At 42.2% G+C, this 9,614-nt stretch overlaps 1 long non-coding RNA gene across 1 annotated transcript in view; it reads right to left on the bottom strand.

Annotated features, from left to right (window-relative positions):
• Positions 1 to 8,225: 8,225 nt before the first annotated feature.
• LOC125612046 overlaps positions 8,226 to 9,614 on the bottom strand; it is a 28,316-nt gene continuing 26,927 nt past the window's right edge. Inside the window, exon 3 of the long non-coding RNA XR_007342297.1 lies at positions 8,226 to 8,708. This is a non-coding gene — a long non-coding RNA (uncharacterized LOC125612046). The remainder of the gene's footprint in view (positions 8,709 to 9,614) is intronic.

Raw genomic sequence — 9,614 nt, 5'->3', positions numbered from 1 at the left:
ATATATATCTCTCAACCAGAAGGTCCTGGTGATTCTTTTTTTTTTTTATTTGTTGTTCAAAACATTACAAAGCTCTTGACATATCATATTTCATACATTAGATTCAAGTGGGTTATGAACTCCCATTTTTACCCCAAATACAGATTGCAGAATCACATCGGTTACACATCCACATTTTTACATAATGCCATATTAGTGACTGTTGTATTCTGCTACCTTTCCTATCCTCAACTATCCCCCCTCCCCTCCCCTCCCATCTTCTCTCTCTACCCTATCTACTGTAATTCATTTCTCTCCTTGTTTATTTTCCCATTCTTTACAAGCTCATTGAGCTATAAAGGTGACTGGGTGGAGAATGGAAAGGTCAAAGTCACATGGACTGGGAGAGTCCCAGGTCTGACCCAGGCCCCTGCCAGTCCAAGAACTCTGGTGTGTCAACTTCACCTTATAAAGACTTAGGTCTAGGGCATGTGACATGAGACCAGGAAGCACAAAGTTTCAGGGATAGCAAACTTCCCCTAAGGAAGGGGGAAAGAGAGTAGGACAAAGTGGATATGTTCATGCTTCAGGGCTTCATCCTGCTGTGACAGGGGCCCCGAGTCTGTGAGTAATGTAAACACTTCAAACCTAAGTCTCCCCATCTATATGGTGGGGTAAGTAATGCAATCTAGAGAAGGATTCTGGTAATTAAATGAGTATTACACATATATCTTGGCATGATGTCTGCCATGGAGCACAGTGGGATCTCCCCTTTTGATGAAACAAGGTTTTTTTTGTTTTGTTTTTTTTTGCACTAGAGATTGAACCCAGGGGCTTATCCCCAGCCTTTTTTATTTGGAGACAGTATCTCACCAAGTTGCTTAAGGTCTTAGTTAGTTGCTGAGGTTGGCTTTGAACTTGTGAGCCTCCTGCATCAGCACTCTGAGACACTGGAATTACAGGTATGTGCCACTGGGCCCGGCTGGAACAATATAGGAGTGGCCTGGCCCAGGACGCAGTTGCCTCCTTTTCTTTGCATTAGTAGTACTACTTGTCCTTCAGGTGTCAGAGAGAAGACCAGAAGACCTCCAGTACTTCCTGCTCAGCACCTCTAAGATGCACATTTTGCTGCTGAACACTTTCCATACTTTATCATAATAACTTATTTGATTATGTGCATAGTGATGGCAGAAAATGTACCTGCCTTATTCTTTATTGCTAACAATCAACCATTGCCAAGGTTCAGTCTTGTTGAATGAATAATCAGGAGTAAAACTCCTTTAGATTTAGAGTATGATTAGCAGAGAGTAACACAGAATGCACAATCAAGTGTTAAATAATCTTTGCTTGGAACCGAATAGGTTGCCCAGAAAAAAGATGGCCCTGACATAAATGAATTTCATACACCATAAAGGTGGGGTCAGAAATTACTGGAAAAGGATGAATTTATTCTATACATGCTTTTCATCAGAGAAAAAAAATAATCTAGATTCTCTTCTTGCATACCGAGTTGTATACCGAGTTCATTCCAGAGGGACAAGAGAGCTTAAACAGACCGACAAACAAACAAACAAATACAGAAACACTATCAAATCTCTGGAAGGAAGCAATGTTTCCAACTTAGAAGCAATAGAAGTGCTCACAAAGGAAAAGATTAACCAATTAGGCTATGGTATTCTATACATTAGCATGTCAAAAAAAGTAATTAAATAAAAGAGTAAACCATCTAGGAAAATATTTGGCCAGCTGTATAAAAAATTCCCATAAATTGATTTCAAAAGGCTGCACTGAGCGCCCATAGGCAGGCCGAGTGTATGTGATCATAGCCCTTCCCAGGCCCCTCTGACTTTGCAGGGCTTCTGAGGCCTAGATCTGGACTGTCTCCTTGGTGTCTCTCTAGCCACCATTATCCATCTGCAATGGAAACAACTTCCCTATGTCGCCATGAAGCCTCAGGGAGGTCTAGCAGGAGGCATTCGGAAGGAGATTTCTGCGGTCTAAGAGGAGCAGGGAGCCCGCTGAGGGCCCAGGCTCACCCATCCCTTTGCTTACCTACCTCCCCAGCAAGCCTCAGGGTTGTCTCCTCCTCCTCCTCCTCCTCCTCCTTCTTCTTCTTTTTTTTTTTTTTTCATTTTCATTTTAATTAAGCTTTAGAATTTTCTTTTAAATTTTATTTTATTATTAATTTTTAAAATTTATATATGACACAGAATTCATTACAATTCTTATTACACATATAGAACACAATTTTTCATATCTCTGGTTGTATACAAAGTATATCCACACCAATTCGTGTCTTCATACATGTACTTTGGATAATAATGTCCATCACATTCCACCATCGTTTCTAACCCCCTGCCCCTTTCCTTCCCCTCTCACCCCTCTGCCCTATCTAGAGTTTTTCTATTCCTCCCACACTTCCCCTCCCTACCCCACTATGAATCAGCCTCCTTATATCAGAGAAAACATTCAGCATTTGGTTTTTGGGATTGGCTAACAAAACTCCCTGCCTACCCTTGCTCCCTACTCCTAACTGGGATTGGACGGCTCTTGTTTTTACAACTGTGCCAGGAAATGAGCAAAACTTCCTTTGGTTCTTCTGAACACATCTCAAACTGGAGTTTTCATTTTAAGGTCTTTTAAAAAATATGACTTTTAATAAATACCTTAAAGATTAAACAAGTGATACATGTTCATTGGAGAAAGTATAGATATAAGGCATTTTCTGCAAGTTTTTCTGAAGAACAGAGGATGATAAAATAGAAAATATAAATGGAATATATAAATAGTTCACTACCGATTGATTTTCCAGAGCATAGCATTCAGATGCTATGACAAGGAGACAAGGAGACCCTGCCCATCCCTGGCTTTCAGGGAAAACCCCCACCCCCAGGTTCCAGGCCTGACTTTGTCTGGGCATCTCAAGGGAGGCCATAGTGGAGAGGTCTGCTGACACCTGTCATGACTGCCTGCAGGCCACAAATCCCGATTCACACCTGCTGCTCCCTGCTGCTAGATCCTCCTACTCAGCTTCCTTTCTGGTTTGAGGATCGTGACTCAACCATCCATAGCCATGTGTAGCCGTGTGTGTCGGCCATTCTCAATCTTTTCTCCACTACCCACATGTGATATCCATATTCATACACATTTGGAAAGGTTAAGCCCAATTTTAACTAGACCCAGGGAAGAATTTTTGCAGGAAATCAAAGCCAATGGTAAAAATAACTGTTACATCGCAATGCAATCGATGCTTCAAAATTGGCACGACCATTGGTGTGTTAGCAATCTGCCCACTCCTGCCGGCTGCATATGTCGCACAGGCATTGAAGAAGCAGTTCCTGAATGATGGCTTGATGCTATTCCTTCCTCTCCCAAATTAGTGAGAGTGATATTGTTACAGGGATAACTTCAGTAGTGGGGCCCCACTAAGCTTCATACATGTATTTTTAATAACAGTTAGTTTTGTGTCTTAGCATGGGTCTACTTACCTGTGAAAACTTTTCTGTTCAAAAAAGACACATGGTTATTGTGTCTCTATTGCTCAACACGGTGCCTGACTTTGACTAATACGTGATTGAACAAGTCAGTGAACAAACCCATAACCCATTTTGCCTGTGAAGCCTGGTTGCTCTGACTCCAACAAATCCTCCCCCTCCTCTATTTCTTTTTCTTTCTCTGGTCAGTGGTACCAGCAATCCTTTGAAACTATATCTTCTTCCTTCCTACTTCTTTCTTTCCTTCCTTCCATGCTGGGGATTGAACCAAGGGCTTCCTACATGTTAGGCAAGTGCTATACCGTTGAGCCCCACTCTAGTCCCTTGCAACTACATTTCCTAAACACAGCCTGCCTTCTTATTTGGTCTATTTGTACTAATCTAGTGTGCCAGCCCTGACCCCTGGGCACTGTTTCCTGGCCCTCTTTAGCCAGAATATTTTGTCTTTTTCAGTCCTCACAAGTTTGAGATAGCCTCAAGAATTTTATTTCGAAAGATGTTTCTCTAACTTCCTCTCCCTCAAGGTGTTCCAAGTTGTCTCTTCACCTAGATTTTAAATCACTGACAGTATATTTATGCTATATTAATTTCTTTTCCATCACCCAGAGGAGAGATGACAGGCCTAGGGACATGTGAGCTCCACCTTCTTTTTAGCATGCATCATACTCTTTAGCAATAAGTAAGTAACCATGTACTTTGCCTAGCATCCTAGTTTCCCATTTGGAAGTAAGTTCCACAAGGACAAGGATTCTATTTTAGTAACTATTGTATCTCCAAAACCTAGCACAGGACCCAATACATAGTAGAGCTCAGTAAAGATGTATTAAAGGATGAATAAATGAATGGATAGATGGATGGACTGAATGATTGACCTGTTATACCTTTGAAAACGGGGAATGTTTTTGTTTCTGTGAAAAGAATCCTTAAAGCCGGAGGCTCTGTTTGTGAAAGGGAAAAAAACAGGCCTTGGAGTAGTTGGTGACCAAGAACAATGGTTAATGTTTAAAGGGACTTCACGGCAGCTCAGTCAAGCGCAGGAGATCCTAGCATAGGCCAAAACTGGGGGGCAGGGGATTGGAGTAGGGAGTGTTGGCTCTGGGACAGCTGGGCATGGTAATGGAGATAATGAGTCACAATTTTCTATATTCAACCCTCCAATTTTCCCCATAAATCATATTTACTTTGGACACTGCTGTATTCCCAGAGGATTTGGAGTAAAGTGGAAGTTGGTTTGTTTATCTGTGATACTGTCCATGTGGATTAGTGTGTGACAAAAGCATTTCAGAGGGTTAGCTAATCACTCCTAATGCAGGTGGGTTGGGCCTGGGGCCGAAACCTCCTCATGAGATCTAGGCACAGCTGTGGCCTATGTCTGGACAAAGGGCTCAGAGACAAGGCAGGAGGCAGAATCCCAGAAGCAAGAGGCTCCAACAACCTCTTGGGGGATGGGGGTGGGGGTAAGGGGAAGGCAGTTGGGTGGTCTAAAGGGATTGTCTAATTCTTGTCATGCTCACTAGCCCTTAATTAAAGAACTTCCATGGAATCCTGAGTGATAGGCAGCAGGTCCCCAAGGCATGTGTCTGGATCAAGAATTAAAAATCTAAACACTTTAAAGATATGGTTGCTTTCCACATGCTATTCAAAATAAAACAATATAAACCATAAAAAATGTGCAAAGAAGGCCAATAAAGTTCAGGTTTATTCCACAATGTTTTCCCATATGTTTTTCAACTAATAATCTTTAAAAATAGAGATTTTCTTTAATTATATAAAAGATTTTTACAAAATGTGGGAAGGGGCTCTGATCATGGAGGGAGCCATGTGAGGACCCTGGCCACTGAGGGGTGGGAGAGAGGCTCCTGTCACAAATTATTGAGTGTGCTCAAGGGTCCTTAGTGAGATACTGTGTACTGAGAGGACTGAGAGGATGACTGGGTCACTGAGTCATGGTCACTAGCTTCTGAGGAGACCAGGGAAGTGGGTCTTGGCTTTTGGAGGGCTGAAGAGAGGGCTCTGGTCATCGAGATATGACTAAGTGTCTTCAGTATATGGGAAGTCTAAATAAGGGACCCTGACCGTCAATTTTGGACTCATATAGGTAGAAAAAACTGCCCAATGTTGAGTCCAGTAGCTGAGATTTCACGGCTAGAATAACCAGCCTTCTTTCCTCCTCCCTCTTCCTCCTTCAGCCTGACATGTAGGCCTTCTAGTCACCATTAGATGGCACTGCAGCTCCACATTCAGAGGGGCAATTGGCTTAGGTCCCAAGGTGGGGTCCAGGTGCAAGCAAGTGAGATGTGGGAGACAGAGGAAATTACTTGCCCCTCTGACCAGAATCCCTTGAGGCAAGAAAGAATCAGGCTTGATGACCTAAGGCAAATCCCCTAAACACAGAGCTTCTAGAGGCCAAACTCAGACTAGCTCCAAATGCAGTATGATTTTGTTTGATTCATTCATACATTCATTTGTTCATCAAGTGCCCATTCCATGTATGATAGAATTTATGCTAGGCACTGAGGATGCAAGGTGATTAAGTAAGGTCACTACTGTTTAGAAGCCTATAGTTTTGGAGGTGAACATTTAATGTAAATAAAATAATTACCATAAGCATGATAAGGACTGTAGTACAGGGACATACACAATGATTTGGGAGCCCAGGAATAAACTATATAAACAGTTTGAGGAGGTTTTGAATATTCAAGGTAAAGAAGTGACACTGAGGCAAAGTCCAAAAGCACAAGCAGGGATTTTGTGAGTGAAGCACAAAGGAGGGAAGGTGTCTGAGGCAGAAGCAAAAATGTGAATAGGGCCAGGCATAGTGGTGTATGCTTAAAAACACAGGATTCAGGAGGCCGATACAGGAGGATTGCAAGTTCAGCCTGTCTTAAAATAAAATTTAAAAAGTGCTGGAGATGTAGCTCAGTGGTAAGGGTCCCTTGGTTCAATCCCTAGTAATGTAAAAAAAAAAAAAAAGTGTGAGTAAGGATGTAGGGTATGTGAAAAGAGCTTGGGGTGCTGGGGGATTTTCATGAAGTCCAAAATATCTAAGGTATAGGAAGTAGGGTGAGGGTGAACTGGGAGGATGGTGAGGAGTGACAATGACAGATGTATATGGGGGAAGATCAGTAAGAACCTTATAACCCATATGTAGGGCTTTGGTTATGGTCCTATAGCAAACGAACAACCAGTAAGATTTTCAGTAAGTTAAATAGAGGGGCAGGATGCAGGGAATGTGGGAAGGGGCTCTGATCAAGTTAGAATTTATTTATGAGAATTTAGAAGGGTGATAAAGAAGAGAAAAAAAATCTTGAAGGCAATTGAGGAGGCAGAATAAGCAGAATTTTGTATTGAAGTAGATGTGAAGGGTAAGGAAGAATGAGGAATTTAGAAAAATAATTAGTGTTAACATTTACTAAACATTTAATGCTTGTAATATTTATTTATGTATTTATTTGGTGGTGGGGATTGAATCCAGAGGTGTTTTGCCATGGAGATACATCCCCAGCCCTTTTTATTTTTAAGACAGGGTCTCACTAAGATGCTTAGGGCCTCACTAAATTGCTGAGGCTGGCTTCAAACTTGCAATCCTCCTGCCTGAGCCTCCAGGGTCTCTGGGATTACAGGCATGTGCCACTGCACCCAGCTAAACTCTTTTAATATTTTATACCGCTAATTAGAGTAGCAATCTTTAAGGTAATAATTATCACCTGCATGTTCAGAGAAGGAAACAGGAGCTCAGAGGGGTTATGTGACTAGTTTTCTTATTTACAGCCTACCCCTCTCCAGGTCATCCTCCAAACAGCCACTAGAGTGAGATTCAGAAAAATCCTTCCTTAAACTTCTCTACTAGCCTCCAACTGTTTACTTCATAGTGGTACACAAAGTCCTTAAACATACAAATCCTGCCACCCTTAGCCTTTCCTCACCTCATTCTAAAGATCAGGCAGACAGGGCCTCTGGCAGTTTCCTAAGGGCTGACCTTTCCTGACCCTGCACACCTGTCTATACGCCATGCTGGCAATGCACCCTCCTCCTGGAAACCTTCACAGACTGGCCCTTCTCCTCATCTGCACCTACTTACCCACTGCCCAATCAACCCACTCTTCGAGTCTTAGTATAAATGTGGTTTCCTTGGGGTAACCTTCTCTGACTCACTCTCTACCTTATGAGGTCAGACACATATGTAATTCATTATCATTACACTCAGTACTTTCTTTCATAGTATTTATCACAATTATATCTAAGTAATTGTTTTCATAGTAACTGGCTTAGTATTGGTCTCTTCCACTGAAATATCAGTTTCTTGAGGCAGTTGGGGGCTACTTGATGGTATTAATTGCATCAGTGTCATAACAACAAAAAATACCACAGATAGGGGATTGATTAAATAAGATGTGATTAAGTGTTCCTTATAATTTCTGTCATTAAAGCAAATGAGAGTTCCTGTCACCCTCCCTCAAATTCCATCTGTTGATAGAGGAGAAGACTCAAGCCTAAGTTGCAGAACCCCTGCACAGGACACAGCCACCAGGCAAAAGTAGGTAGGGGAGGCGAAGCCCATTTTCCCAGTCTGGAGTGACACATTTCCTGGGGATGAACTGCCACTGATTTCTGGGTGGTGTCTGATGGGTTTGTCAGATAACCAGAGACTGAGAAGGGCAAGACTGGAGAATTGACAAGATTAAAAGAAGGTATTTATGGGTAAATCTCTCAAAATAGGCACAGAGATGAAACATATTCTTGTTTCACGAATGCTTTCCATATGGTTTTTATTCTTAATGAGTAGGTAGGCAGAGTGACTCACTCTGTGGGGGTTAGTTGTCTTCTTCTGGGAATCCTCCTCCGCCTTCAGTTTCAGTGCCTCTCCCTGCACCATACACCATCCCGTGGCTGAGATGAGGACTTTTGAGGAGGAGATTGATTTGGGAAGTGATCCCAGAGCAGGAGTGAGGGCAGAGAACAGTGAAGCAGGAGGAAGAGCCAGTTTAGGAATATAATTGAGTCAATCACTATTGTGAGCAACTGAGCTAAATCTTCCAGGATCTTCTGAGAATAGCTATAAAGTGCTCCTTGCACTAGCTGATCACAGGCTTCTTCTTCACTGGTCAAGATTTGCCCCTGGGTGTTAGCTGCTTTAGCTTTCAGGTTGAATGTGCAGGAGTGTTCCTTGGGCAAAAAGTGAAGCTGAGTCAAACTGCTGATAGATTCTCTATGCAGGAAGCTGGTTTCCAATGCCTGGAGAAAAAGATGAGACAAGAAGATGTGGATTGGGACACAATGTGTTTGCTACATCAATCAAACCTCCTTCTCCAACCTTTCCAATCTTTGCTCAGTGGATTCATGAATAAATTGGCAATGGGATCAGGGATGTTAATTAGGTTTGGATTCATAATGGAATTTTCCAGGCCAAATCTCATTTGGCTGCTGCCATTGCCAAGTTCCCAAATTGCCAGTTTACACTGACAAACTCTCAATTCATATTATGGGGCAGCATTGTAAGGGCAGCCAGCTACTGGTACCAGTTGGATTTTTTTTTTTTTTAAACATCATTATGTAAGTGTCCAGAATTCCTCATAGGAACAGACACTTATTCTGAATTTGAGTATTTCTTTTCTAATTGTCATGATTCTACCAGTGCTGATATCTGTGAACTAACTAAAGGCCTTATCTATTGCCATAGAATCACATAATCTCTTAACTCCTATCATCAGTTACCCAATGCCATGTAACAAACCACCCCAAAACTTAACAGTAGTTTAAAACAACCACCATATATCTTTGACTGTGAATCTGTGGGCCATCTGAGTTGGCTAGGAGTTGACTGGTCTAGAATTACCTCACTCACCCAAGTGTGTTGGTTGGCTGGCTGATGGCTGCAGTGACATGGGAGACTGGGCCATGTGTCTCTTCCCATGCAGCATGCTAGCATGGGCTTATTTATATGGCAGGATCAGGGTTCCAAAAGAGAGACTGAAGTTTGTGTCGTAGGTTAGAACTGGCACAATGCCATTTCTGCTGCATTCAATTACCCAGAGCAAGCAATAAGGCCAATGTAGATTCATTGAGCAAGGAAGTAGTCTTTCTTTCTTTCCCTCCCTCCCTTTTCTCCTCTCCTCTCTCTCTCTCTCTCTCTCTCTCTCT

Source organism: Marmota marmota, unplaced genomic scaffold (assembly GCF_001458135.2).
Source record: "Marmota marmota marmota unplaced genomic scaffold, marMar, whole genome shotgun sequence".
Classification (NCBI taxonomy): Eukaryota; Metazoa; Chordata; class Mammalia; order Rodentia; family Sciuridae; genus Marmota; species Marmota marmota.
The sequence above is the reverse complement of the archived record's forward strand: the minus strand, read 5'-3'. Positions and strand labels throughout refer to the sequence as shown.